General features: G+C 41.1%; 1 long non-coding RNA gene across 1 annotated transcript in view; it reads left to right on the top strand.

Annotated features, from left to right (window-relative positions):
* Positions 1–9,549: 9,549 nt before the first annotated feature.
* The window catches only part of LOC118662644, a 44,160-nt gene continuing 39,000 nt past the window's right edge, over positions 9,550–14,709 (top strand). Inside the window, exon 1 of the long non-coding RNA XR_004969816.1 lies at positions 9,550–9,827. This is a non-coding gene — a long non-coding RNA (uncharacterized LOC118662644). The remainder of the gene's footprint in view (positions 9,828–14,709) is intronic.

Here is a 14,709-nt window from a genome sequence, read left to right as displayed (position 1 = left end):
AACATGGGTCATGCTTTTGACTTGCACAACCCTGGCTGTCAGGCAGCTCCAAGCACCTCAGAAGGAAGACTGTCTTCTGATGTTGGAAGGGCAGTCTCCAGCACCCCCAGGGCCTGTCATGGTCTGCCGACTCTATTCCCCATCAGGTCCCAGGGCCTCTGACCACAAAGCAACGCTCCGTCACAGCTCATCTTAATGCACATGGCAGACAGAACTGAGCCTTCTCCTCTCTGAAAGAAACATCCTGGAAATAGCCAAAAGTCAAAACAAACAGAAAAACAAACGACCCGTCCAGACCTGCAATCTGTGCCCCACTGGAAAAACAAACTGTCTGGGTTTTCGGGCAGAGAAGGTTTGGGAAGGCTGGCTCATATGTATGGCTCCAGAAAACTGGCTGAATATTGTAATTAATTGCTAAAAGGCCACAAGTTCTCCTTAACTCTGCAGCTGCTCTCATCAAGGGGGAGAATCTGTTTATTTCCTCACCCACAGACTCTGGGCTGGCCTGTGACTTGCTTTGGCTCATAGAATGTGGCAGAAATGGGCCTGCCAGTTCTGAGTCTGGGCCTCATGGGGTATTGCACACTTTCTCTCACTCTCTTGTGACCACCAGGTGAACGAGCCCAAGCTAGCCTGCTGGAAGGTGAGAGACATGTGACTAGTCCCCTTATTGCCTGCCCGACAGCCATCCAGTTATTCAAATGTGATTGTGGCCATTCTGAAGCAGCCAGCTACCAGCTGACCCCCCAGTAGCTCAAAGACACATGAGAGAGTCTAGCCAAGCCATCCCAGATGGATGAGAAGGATCACCAAACACATCCATAGAGTTTTGAAAAATAATAAATGGTGGTTGTTTTTAGCCACTAAGTTTTTGTAGTTTGCTATCTACCAAAGTTAACTGATATACCAACAAATCCATCATCAAGAGAAGGGTGGGGAGAAGGGAGAGGTGAGAGAAAGAGATTCTGAGGATGGGGTTTTCATAGGGATTTGCTCAACCTTCTCATATATGTATGATCTCCTTTGCTTTATCATCAACTCTAATTTTATAGGAAAGGTTCAAACAGGACAGGTAAGGTGCTCCGTCTCGTGTGCAGGATGGCAGATTGGAGACTCAGCTCCTGACCAGTCTAGTTTCTGTAGGGTCCTATTCCCCTGCCCCCAACAGGCACAATGGGTGTTCACAATATTTGAAAATGCCAAACAGGTGCTGTAGTTGGGGAGTATTGCCTAGTGAATTAGCCTCTTGGCATTAGAGTCAGATAGACCAGGGTTGATATCCTAGCTCTACTCTTCCCAAGGGCTCTGCGGTTAAGCATGGGGCTTAATTTCTTAGAAAAGGTGAAAATACTCTGTTTTTAAAGGACTAGAAAAAGTTAGCATGCTTCTCCTCCGGTTTTATGATGACATTTCGAAGTGCCTTAGCTCAGGCTGCTATAACAAAATACCATAATCAGGGCATTTTAAAAAATGAACATTTATTTTTTAAAGTTCTGGAGGTTGAAAGTCTGAGATCGGAATTCCAACTTGGTAAGGATTCCTCTCCCTGGTTTTCACACGGCTGTCTTCTCATTGTGTCCTCATGTGGTGGAAGAGAGAGCCAGCTGTTTGGTTTCTTCTTACAAGGGCACTAACCCCATTCATGAGGGCTCCGCTCATGACCTAATTAGCACAGAGGCCACATATCTGAATATCATCACATTGGAATTAGGGTTTCAACATATGAATTTGGGAGGCACAGACAATCAGTTCAGTGCAGGAAGCACACCCTACCTTTAGCACAGTTATGAGCCCTAGGACCACCGGGCTCTGTCTGGGTGACCTGTTAGCAAATAAACCTTCCAGCTAATTGATATCAGCTGGCTTTTAGAATTGACCTCAGGTGAGTTTACTCAGCCTCTAAGCCAGTGGTTCTCAACCTTGGCTGCACATTAGAATCACCTGGGAATCTTGTTAAAAATTCTGATTTCTGAGCCTCATCATTAGTAACAAAGAAACAGAATTTCCGGAGGATGAGGCCCAGAAATCAGGATTTTAACAAGATTCCCAGGTGATTCTAATGTGCAGCCAAGGTTGAGAACCACTGCTCTAAGTTGAAGGTTTGAGTATTTGCTAGAAATCACTAGAGAAGTCTTAGCATGTAATATGACTGAAAGAAGCAAGTATTTATAACCATAATACTTAAATTTCCTTTCTATTTGCCATTTATTTTCCATTGGCCATTTCTTTCCTGGGCAAATTCAATCTCTTCTGCACTTCAGTTTTCTTTCTTCCTTTCTTCTTTTCTTTCTTTCTTTCTTTCTTTCTTTCTTTCTTTCTTTCTTTCTTTCTAGTTTTATTGAGATACTAGAGGCCCAGTGCATGAATTCATGCATGGGTCCCTCGGCCTGGCCGGCAGTTGGGGCCGATTGAGGCCTGTCTCACCCAGTCCCAATTTGGTTCGATGGGGGCCAGCCAGCTGGAGAGGGACCACGGGAGGGCTCCAGGGCATGTCCAGCCCTCTTTCCCAGTCCCAATCGACTGGACCCCAGCAGCAAGCTAACTTACCGGTCAGAGCATCTGCATCCTGGTGGTCAGTGTGCATCATAGTGACTGGTTGAGCGGTTGACCAACCATTCAACTGATCTGTTGGACACTTAGCATATTACACTTTTATTATATAAGATAATTGACATAAAACATTGTGTTAATTTAAGGGATAGCATAATCATTTGACATATACATTTGCAAAATGATTACCATAAGAAATCTAGTTAACATCTCTCACATCACCTCACATAGTTACAATTTTTTTCTTGTGATGAGAACTTTTAAGATATACTTTCTAGCAACTTTCTTTTCCTTTTTTCTAGCAACTTTCAAATATACAACACAGTATTGTTAACTATAGTCACAGTTTTTTTTACTTTCAAAATGGAGATAAGAGAATGAGATAATAAAAGCTAAAGAATCGTAAGAATATCAACTATTTTATTATTATTACGATTAGTAGCAGTAGTAGTAGCAATAGTAGTATTACAAGAGTAAAGTTATTACCAAAGTTGATTTAAATGGCAAATTTTTAAAAATTCTGGGTTAAACAAAAAGACACGTATTCTACCTCTTTCAAAACCAAAAGCTCTTAGAACACCTAGAATACGTTAGCACACTGGTATGGTGAGCTTTTTTCTATGTGGCTGGGTGTATTAGTTAGAAATACTGCATATAAAAGAAAATACAACTACCAGTGGCTTAAATAAATAGGCAGCTATTTTCTTACTTGGTAAGAAATCTGGAAGTGGGAGGTTGCTGGCATTGGTTCAGTTGCTCAATGATGCCCAGGTGCCCACTCAGTCACCCTTACCATATTCACTTTCATCTTCATGCTTACTGTCTCACGGTTTCAAGATAGCTGCTACAGTTCCAAATGCAGGGAGGAAGATGGGAGAATCCAGCGTTTTCCTAGAAACTCCCATAGCATTTGTTTGTTTGTTTTTTATTTAGGTCTCATTGACTAGAAATGTGTCATATAATAACCACCTAAGCTGCAAGGGAGTCTGGATTTACTTTTCCCAGACTTTTTAGTAGAGACAGCCAAGTGAGGAAATACTTGTGAATGTGTTGGCCCAACTAACCAACAGTGATCCCACAGGGGAAATTTGAATATTTATTTATTTACTTATTTACTTACTTTTCCTTGCATGTACTTCCTGATATTTTTGTAACAGACATGTTGTGTGTTTGTATAATAAGAAATAAACTGATTAAGTTCTATTATTTTTTTAAAATAATCAAATAAAATACCTCAACCTACTGTTGGTATATTGAACATGATACAGAAATGGCTTGGTTATTCATGTGTTGCCTCTTGGTGGTGTCTCCTCTTGTCTTCCAAAACAAGCAGAAGATTAATGTTCAACATGTGAAAAAGGTTGACAAACCACCGCTGTGACTCTGGGGCAACAAGGACCATGTCTAATTGAGTTATTCTATATTATACCCTCTACAGATCACTTTTGGACTGTTGTTCTCTGCCAGAGATCACATACAAAGAGGAATAAAGGCTTGAGACACTTGGAGACACATTCAAAAGCAGTCATTGCTGATTTAAAAACTTTGGCAGAAAGAGGTATGCTGGAAAAGTTTATAATCAAAATTCTGTTCTTTGAGTCTGGGAGAAAAACCAGCAACCCGTTATTGACAAAGTGGCTGATTAGCAAATAAAGAAGGTGACAAATGATGGCCCCAGGAGATGTTGCAATTTGCAACATGTTACAGATTAGCTGGTGTTGTCCTCACCAGTGAGACCAGTTTTAGGCAGAAGGGAAAAAATGTGGCTTGATTTAGAGCTGATGATATCATGTGTCTAGTCACTGGAGATCAAAAGAAAGCTGGCCTGTAAAACATCGCTAATGAAACTGGAGCAAAGTGTGTGTCCAAGGGAAGTTTTGCTCCGCACCACGCCAATGGGATGTGAGTCACAGCACATCCTCTGGGATGTGGTCCTGGCACGTGACCTCATGTTCAACCCCACCGGCTACACACCCTGCATATTTATCAGTTGTGTGTATCAGTCCTTTTAACTCCTGATGATTTGGGGGAACACATTGTTCCTTTCTTTTCCTGTGGTGGGTGACTAGAGACTGCAGGCACTTTGTTTTATATTTTCTTAGAAAGCGGCTGTGTGTGTGTGTGTGTGTGTGTGTGTGTGTGTGTGTGTGTGAGAGAGAGAGAGAGAGAGGGAGATGCTGGTGGGGGAGTGTGGAAAAGCAATTCACTTTCATATTCCCATTCTTTAAGATCAGATTTTGAACAGCCCGTCTGTGATAACTTAGTATCTTTTTCTTCAAACTGGAAGCTAATAAATGGAGGTTGAATTGATGTACCTCTTCCTTAGATAACTGTGAGGAACGCTGAAGGCACATATAAAGTCAGGCAAGTTTAAGAAGTGAAAGTCACCCCCTTCGCAGTGTGGAATTAGCATGAAGGAGGACAAAGCATGAAACCCCAGGAAAAGAAGCTTCTGTGTTCTGGAGTTTGGAAGAAGTTCAGCATGGAGAATTCATCCTGTGCAAGGGCAAATTCTTTCTTTGATACAGTGGAAAGCACTGGCCTTGCTCAGCTCCCTTCTGTTGAGTTCCATGGGCCTGGATTTCCACAGAATTCCTATTTATAACACCACGGAGGTGCTGAAGAGCTGTCAGAGCCGCACTCAAAGCTTACCCGAAGCACTCACGTTTCCTTTCAGCTGGCCTCTGGTTACTGAAAACATTTGCTGGAAATTGCTGTCCCACTCAAGAACTGTCAAAGGTAATTGTGCTGCGCAAAAGTTACTGAGAAACATGAAATAATATGGTTACCACCTGGCGACCAAATTAATAGAACCTGTCTGATGAGCCTCAAACCTGCCACATGTGTACATGCCCGTTTCTGTCTGAAAACCACGACAGCATAAATTTGTGAGGAAGACGTGTATCAGGGGCCTCTTAGTGGCAATTTACGATACAAATCCCTATGTAAAGGGCAGTTGTCAGGTCACCCAATCCAGTGAGGTCTGCGGTTCTAGGGGTGGCAGACAGGGAAAAGATGGGGGAGAGAATTAAGCACTTTGAGAATGTGGATCTGTGTGAAGCAAGTAGGTCTAGACTTGGCTATGCTCACAGCTGGCAATGACCTTGGTGTCTACGAAAATAAAAATCAGAGACTCAGGAGCTGTGGGGAGGTGGCTAGAGAGGCTTTCTGAGTCTCCATCCCCTGCCCTTTGCGGCTGGCCCACACCTTGCCTGTCCAGATGAGCAGGAATCTCTTTTCCTCTTAAAACTCCCAGAGAAGGAAATCCTTCTCATTCTTGGTTGTCGTTTTCAAAGTCTCACAACCTCCTTGAGATCGCTTCGCCTTCACTTGAACTTATAAGACCCCAAGAAACTCTCCACAAACAGGTCCTTCTATTCACGTGGCAAAAACTCCACTAGGCCCCCAACTCCACTTGTGGGTTCCCCGAGGAGCATCTAGTTCTGCCTGAAACTGTCTTTTTGGGTCAGAAATTGTGGCTGTTTGGGTATGAACCTAATGCCGGAGTCAGTGCCCTAAACCATTAGTCAGGGTGAGGCTCAGAAAAGATGCACTGAAACCAGGAACTTCCAACTGTGGGATTGATGGTCCACAGTGGGACCATCTTGACATCCTTAAAGCAATCAACTAATGTTAGGAGTACCTGCTCTTTTTAATCTTTGATAATATTCACAGTTGGGTTTTCGAGGTAAAAAAAAATGTTTTCCTTCTCAAGCTGTCTCTAAATTGAAACCAGGGATGGAACATAATTCATGAGACCCAGTGCAAAGTGAAAATGTGGGGCTATTTTCCCCAAAAAGCAGGGGAAAGGTTTTTTTTCTTTCTTCTTCCTCTGTGACCTCTCTCAACCTCTCATGGTGTTTTTTGAAATTTGCTTTTTAGGTCACATTCCCTCAGTCATGGGGATACTTGCGGGGTGAGTGTAGACCTCCATTGACACCTAGAGTCCAGGTTGGCCACCAAGTATGGAGGGGTGTGCATGCCCAACCCCAACCCTCCTTGCACCTGTACCAGGCCCATGGGGGGTGGGAGTAGGGGCAGAGGGAAGCAGGAGCCTCTCAGTGGGGGTTGGGGAGCAGGTAGGTAGCCAGGACACCTGCCAGGCGGTGGGTGGTGAGGAGGCGGCAGGAGCCAGCACTGCTCATGCACCCCTTTCCTATTGGACTTCACTTACAAAATAGGAGTTCAAAGATAAAATTATTAGGCTTTTTAAAAAGGTGACTGCAGTATTAAGCCCAAGTGCAGGGCCCCCTTCTGAGATTAGGGCCCTGTGTGACTTCTCTGTAGCACACCAATGAAGCCAGGCCTGGTGGAAATTCATTCTCTGTTGGGATTGCAAAAGCATAACACAAATCCATGGAAATCTTATTGTTGGAATCTTCTTGCCTGATGACTGTGGTTCCCATTCTTTTCTATGTAATTTGTTGTTAATTTTTGGAAGCCTTTAGGATCTTCTCTTTAACCTCAGTATTCAGAAATTTTTCAACTATGCCCCTTGGTGTAAATTTCCATTTGTTGTCTGGAGCTGTCAGAGAACTTCCAGTGTGGAAACTCCCGTCTTTCTGTTCTGGGAAACTGTCTAGCACGGTCTCTTTGATAACTTTTCTCCTTTTTCTCTGTTCTCCCTGCAACTCTTGTTCCTGGATACTGGCTTAGTTCTCTAACTTGTTTTCCTTTTTTCCCTTTGTTTCTCTATGTTCATTGCCTCTTCCTTTGGGGAATTTTACTTGACATTGTCAATTTTCTATTAAATTAAAAAATTTCCACCATCATATATTTTTATTTACAAGAGCTCATTTTTTCTCTTTATTTTTTCATAGCAACCTATTCTTATTTTGACCTGTTATTGTTGAAACTTATTTGAGAATACTAATCATATTTTCAATATTTCTAAAAATTTTTTAAAGCAATTTGTATCCTATTGCCCTTTTTTTTTTCTTTCTTGTTTTTAAATACATTTTTATTGATTTCAGAAAGGAAGGGAGAGGGAGAGAGAGAGAGAAGCATCATGAGAGAGAATCATTGATTGGTTGCCTCCTGCATGCCCCCTACTGGGGATTGAGCCCGCAACCTGGGCATGTGCCCTTGACTGGAATCGAACCTGGGACCCTTCAGTCTGCAGGTTGGCACTCTATCCACTGAGCCAAACCAGCTAGGGCTAAAAAATTTTTTTTATTGATGGCTTGATTTGAGAGAGAGAGAGAGAGAGAGAGAGAGAGAGAAATATTGATCTGTTGATTCACTTTTATGCATTCATTGGTTGATTCCTGTATGTGCCCTGATTGGGGGATCAAATGCAAGCTTGGCCTATCAGGATGACACTCCAACCAACCAAGCTACCCAGCCAGGCCTATTTTCACTACTTTTATTCGTTTCTGTTTTTCTTTTCTATTTGTTTATCTTATTCTTTCATGTTGGAGAGGTTTCACAGTTATCTGGTGATGTGTTTATGTGGTATGATAAAAAATATTTGGTCTCTGTCCCAGTTTCCTCCTCACAGAACTCTTAAAACCCTTGGGATCAGAGTAAGAAGAGTGTTTTTGGTATGCTAATGCGATGACTTTTGGCTGAGGGGCTCCTGGATAGCTTCAGGATAGTGTCTGGTCTCCAGAAAAACCAAGCCATGATTAGAGGGTTGGGACTCCAAGCTCCACCCCCTGATCTCTGGGGAAGGGAGAGGAATCTGGAGATTGAGTTCAGTTACCAAAGGCCAATGATTTAATCAGTCTATGCAACGAAACTCCCTTAAGCACCCCTACACCATAGAGTTCAGAGAGCTTCTGGGAAGGTGGACACATTGAAGTGCCAGGGGTGGAAGCTGGCACACGCCTCTCTTCCATTTGACTGTCTCTGAGTTGTATCCTCTCTAGTAAACTGGTAATACTAAGTAAAGCACTTTCCTTGGGATATTTTAATTGAGTTGTTGCAGCAAATGATCAAACATGAGAAAAGGGTCATGGGAACCCCTGATATGCAGCTGGTTAGTCAGAAATACTGGTGGTCTCCAGTATTTATGATTGGCATCTGAAGTGAGGCAGTCTTGTGGGACTAAGTCCTTTATTTTTATTTTTTAATTTTTTTTGTATTTCTGGGCAATTCTTACTCTAACATGTTTTAATATTGCCACAGTGTCCCTTTCACAACTGTAGTTAAGGAATTGTTTCACAGGTTGTTAAATAGACATAGAACAATGGCTTGCTTTGAATTACTTAAAAAATATCAAACACGGACATACACACACAAAGGTTTTGAGACTAGATAACTAGATCAATAGATTTTATTTCTTAATATAGCAGCAATGCCCTTCTTAGAAACAACTACCACTACTTATCAAATACATATTTTTCAACTAAAATCTACATATTGAATGTAGATTTCAATGAGTCATTTCCAGTGAAGTTGTCATCCTTCCTTATCTTAAACAAGGTCTGGGTAGATAAAGAAGCATGTTAAGTCACATTTTATCAATACTCACAGGATTTAAATGATTCTTTCATAATGGGACTGAGCCCTTTAAAGGTGGGACCTGAACAGTTGGGCACCTAGTTGGTGTCAGAGAGTTGGGTGCCGGGAAAGACAGCAGGTATTTGATGTAAGAAGGAAAACCTCAGTCTATAGTCAAGGGTGAGAAGGCTACACTATGACCAAGGATGGAGCATTTCTCTAAACCTCTCCATAGAGTGATGGGGAAGTGAATCGCCGATTCATTGAAGAACTCCCAAATGTCATTATCCATTGGTATGTTTTCTGGACTGTTTTAGAGGAGAATCTGAATCTCTAGCCAGTGTGTGTGTATGTGTGTATATGTGTGTGTGTGTGTGTGTGTGTGTGTGTGTGTGTGTGTGTGTGAGAGAGAGAGAGAGAGAGAGAGAGAGAGAGAGAGAGAGAGAGAGAAGTTCTGGAAGCAGGGTGAGGAAAGGGCTTGGGGAGTCCACAGTATGACACGTAGACATTTCACTCTGCTTCATCTCTGCATTTCTCTGGGCCTGCTTCCCACGCCTCATTACTCCGAAGAATAAACCTCCAACTTGCTGCCAGGAAGTAGGGAAAGGGCTGCTGCATGAACGCACACGTGAGTGGAGACGTGATGGGTTCAACCACACTGTGGGCCAACTTCCAGCAAACGCCCTTTTTTGCTGTGAGCTTTGTTCTCACCTTCCTTTTCAAATATTCATTTCTTATAAACACTGAGCAACCCAGAGGTTCTTCAGGGTGAAGCAGCTCTGTTCCCACTTGTCTGCAAGCAATTGGCTTTCTCCTTTCTTCGTTCTGCCAAGGTAATTACCATTCCTTCATCCATTTCTCACCTCCCAAAAATTTGTTGAAAGCATTTATGGCAAATTGTCTCTTATTCTCTTTGACCTTGTTGATTAATTTGTATTTTAAAATCCCCTGGCAGTCATTGTAAGGAGATTTGGGTAGGAAGAAAAGATAGTCCTGGTGAATTCCACAATTTTAAACCAGAAGTTTCCTTCAGAAACCTTAATCCTTACTGAAGTCTATACCCATGTACTTTACTCTTAGGCTAATCCTTGCTGTTTACTAAGTAAAACAGTAAATAATCTAGAGAAATAGAAAATTTCAGTCTATTTTTCAAAGCGTGTTTATGCATAAGTGCAATTATAATAATGTTGGCTGTTTAGTTTCCTAGCTTTTAGTAGACTACAGGCAGAATTTTAATAGAATGTTAGACCTAAGTGTGTCTATATCCAGATAGATATTTTGATACAATCAAGAATAGCTGGCAAACCAAAAGGTAACAGAAAACTTATAATAACCAGTCAAAAAACAAGTACTATAATAGCACCACAGTTTTTATAGGTACAAACAATCCTACACATTTCAAAATGCGTTGATGCATTAAAGTGTAATGCTGCTGTCATCCTCCTATTACAAAACCTTCTAATGGCTCCCACCGTGGATAGATGTAAGTTTCATCTATTGCCAAACATATGACCTGTGGTTCCAATATTTTAAAACACCCTGCTCTATTTCACACCTATCATTTCATTTCAGCACTGTGAATTTCTGAGCATGGCACACACCTTAGCATGCCCACCCCAAATCATCCTTCAAGACCCATTTGAATTCTCATAATGTTCTCTCACTCCCTTCTCTTCTGTGTTCTGATAGTACTTGTTTTCATTTATGTAATAGAACTGTTTTGCCAAGAACTTTGAACTTATACACCTGCCTTACCTCTCCAACAGGATCATAAACACCAAATGGCAAGGGCCATTGCAATGAACAGAATGTGTCCACCCCCCACCCCAAATTTATGTTAAAACCCTTCTCCCAGTGTGATGATACTTGGAGGTGGGGATCTTTGGGAGGAGATTAGCTCATGAGGTAGAGCCCTCAAGAATGGGATCAGTACATTCATCAGAAGAGGCCAGAGAGCTCACTAACCCTTTGCACAGGAGAAGATACACAAAGAAGTTGGCAGCCTGCAAGCCAGGAAGAGGGTCCTCACTGAGAACTGAACCACGCTGGCACCCTGTTCTCAGGCTTCCTGCCTTCAGAACCGTGAGAAATAAATGCTTGTTGTTTATACGTCACCCAGATTATGATATATTTGTGAGAGCAGCCCACACTGATTCAGACAGACATTAATCTTGGCATAATGCCTTGTCTGTAAGGATATGCTCCTGAATAACTTAGTTGAACCCAATAAAAAATACAATAATTGATGTTTCACATGATCATCCTTAGTCCCGAAGGAAAGGTCAAATAAAAATCTGTACGTTCTGTTTAAGAAGAAGATAAATGTGTAATACATTTTTCAAGATTTCAAAAATAATAAAAATGAAACAAGAAATAAATTTTTATAATGTATAAAGGGCAATATTACCTTCAATTTATCATAAAATTTATTTCTTGTTGAAAGAACAATGAGGCTTTTTTTTCACATGGACAACAATCATTTTATACCACCAAGCTGTTTAGGTTTGAACGTTATAGCTTACAGATGGGACATCAGCTTCGTCTCTTTAAAAGGAGGCAGTGGAAAGGGGATGTGGCAGGTGGGAAAAAACGTGAATATTTTTATTTCAGTACGTTTTGGAGAACAGCTATGTGTTCCTTGACATAACTGACCTGTTCCCAAAATATTTGGGATCAAACCCTACCTTGCCATGGACTCATGTTGCAATTTCCAAGGTGCTTTTATCTTTGCTTTAGATTGATCTTTGATTAGGTGTGACTCCTGACACATTTGCTTTAAATTTCTCTCTCCTCCCCTGTCAAGTGGTTAATGATCTCAAAATGTCACACTGCATTTTGTAGATTTCCCAGGAAGTCAAGTGTGGGTAGAACTGTAAAACAAATATAAAATGCAGAATCGCTGTATTGGTGGTTTCTACACAGACATGCTGGGCCAGTTCCATGGGTATATAACTTGCACAAATTGTGCCCAGGAGGGTCGAGTGCTTGGTTGAATGCTCTGCTGTTGTTATCTTGACATTCTTAATAATTTTATCCTTTAACTTGTGCTGTGTAAGTGAAGTCTGACGGGGCAATCGAGATATGTGCACAAGGGATATGTACAATGTGTGGGCCTGCTGTTCTTTGCTACCCATTTGCAGGTAGTGTTTACCAGGGCCCATGAGCACAGGACTCTGGTAGACCCGCGATGCATGAAGTTTTGGCAAGACTGAAAACATGTATGTCTACAACATGCAAAGCAAACTTTAGCCCTTACAGCCCTGGGAGGCCACACTTTCTGTTCAGACCAGAACTCGCTTCCAATGCAGAAAGAAGAACATGGTTTTATAAGAAACATGAATGATCAAGAAAACTTATATCCTATATTAGCCGACTATGTATGCTGAAAATAACATCATCACTAAGCCCAAAGTAGGGTCTGTCAGTCATTTGTGAATGTTTAAAGAAGTAAAATTAAAACATTTGCGTCTGTTTCTGCAGCATTTCCTCTGTTCTGGTAAGAACAAAATATATATGGATATATACAAGTTATGAAATACAAATTGCATAGTTTTGGTGATTCCTCCCACAAGTTAAATGGTCTTGCACTTGCACTTAAAACTGGTGTTGCACAATGTAAAGATAAATAGTAAAATTCATACTAATAACTTAAAATTTTATTTTAATTTGTCCTTTACTTAAATAGCAGATAAAAAACATCATGACAGGTTAAGAATGAAACCGTGAGAGGAAACAGCCTTGTATTTTAGTAACTTCAATGATACTTTTTCTATGCTTTATGAACAAGGGCCCCACATTTTCAATTTGCACTGGGTTCCACAAATTACCTGGTTGGTCCTACAGGAAAGTATGACTTTGATGGGCAAAGTCACAAGCTAGTACAATTTTGAAGTAAGGATCATAAACTCTTCTTGAAAAACTAGAAAGAACATTGTCAGGGATTTTCCAAGATGGGATACATGTTTTGTGATCTCCAGGGACATAGTCAATGAGTATCCCATGATGGCCAGGGCCCAAGAGAGGAAGCCACATTGGGAATTACCTGAGGATCAGCCCACTCATGGTCATGAAACATGTTCCAGTCTCATTACACTCAAGTCAACCAACCCATTTGCATCCTGACACAAACTATTGCAAGTTGAGGACCAGTGACCCTTTATTCATTCCACATATATATGTTGGTCATAGAATATTGCACAGTGAACAAGACAGTCACAGTCCTTGTCCTTTTAGAATTCAGAGACCAGAGTCATAGAATATAACAAAGAAGGGAGTAAACACACACACATGCAACTTAAATATATATATATATATATATAATTTCAGAGAGGAAGGGAGAGGGAGAGAGGGGATAAAAACATCAATGATGAGAGAGAACCATTAATTGGCTGCCTCCTGCATGCCCCCTACTGGGGATGGTCGGGCATATGCCCTCGACCAGAATCAAACCTGGGACCTTTCAGTCCATAGGCCGAGGCTCTATCTACTGAGCCAAACCAGCTAGGGCCACACAAACAACTTAAAAGCGCTCTGGAGTTTCCTGTTTATAGGAATTTTTATTAGTCATCAAGAACCTTCCATTGTAAGTGACAAAAAACCAACAACCTTCATCTCAAAAATAAAACAAGTGGAAGATTATATAACCCAAGTCACATGAACTATGAATGGGGCAGAGGTGATGCTCCAAAAGAAAACTAAGGTGACTTTATCAGAACAGGGAGACGGAATACTCCACTACAGAATCTTTAAATAAACCTTTTGATGATGTAAATAATCACTCCTGTTTCTACTGGAACAGGTACTTTAAAATGTTGGCATGATGGCTTTTCTTAAAGCAGGAGATTCCTGAATGCTCTTGCTATTTTTGGCTGTGTCTGGAATCTGAAGAACAGCACCACTGGATGGTTGGAAATGTCAATCTGAGACTTGGGTAAAATACCAAAAAAGTTGAACAATCCAAAGCAGGCAGGTAAGTGGAAATAGGGGATTGAGAAAACAAAGGAACAGACATAGATAATTAGAAGATGTTTTAAACTAAACAAAAATAAAAATACAACATATTGAGACTGTGGGATGCACCCGGGTGGTGGTGTGGCTCAGTGGTTGAGCATTGACCGGTGCACCAAGAAAGAGGTCACAGGTTCATTCTTGGTTAGGGCACACACTTGGGTTGCAGATTTGATCCTCAGTAGGAAGAGTGCAGGAGGCAGCAGACAGATGTTTCTCTCTCATTGATGTTTCCATCTCTCTTTCTCTCTCCCTTTCTTCTCTTTCTAAAATCAATAAAAACTTAAAAAAAAAAAAAGACTGTGGGATGCAAATAAAGCAGTTCTTAGAGGGACCTTTAACGTATTAAATGCTTATGCTAGGAAATAAGAAAGGTCTCAAATCAATTTAAGCTTCAAGCTTGAGAAACCAGTAACAGAGGTAAGTACAACAAATTCAATGCAAGCAGAAGTAAAGAAATCATATAGATATGAACACAAAGCAATGAAACTGAAAACAGAAAAACAGTGGAAAAAATCCATTAAACTAAAAGGTGGTTCTTTAAAAAGGTCAATAAAATTTATAAACTCTAGCATGATTGATAAAGAGAAAAGGCAAAAATTAACAATGTCAGGAATAAAAGAGGAGACCCTCTTTTATTATATAGGAGATCCTATATAATAAAAGCCTAGATGGCATCATGTGCAACATAATCACAAGATGGCTGCC

This window comes from Myotis myotis, unplaced genomic scaffold, assembly GCF_014108235.1.
Source record: "Myotis myotis isolate mMyoMyo1 unplaced genomic scaffold, mMyoMyo1.p scaffold_m19_p_9, whole genome shotgun sequence".
Taxonomy (NCBI): Eukaryota; Metazoa; Chordata; class Mammalia; order Chiroptera; family Vespertilionidae; genus Myotis; species Myotis myotis.
Note: the sequence above shows the minus strand (reverse complement) of the source record. Positions and strands in the feature narration are given on the sequence as shown.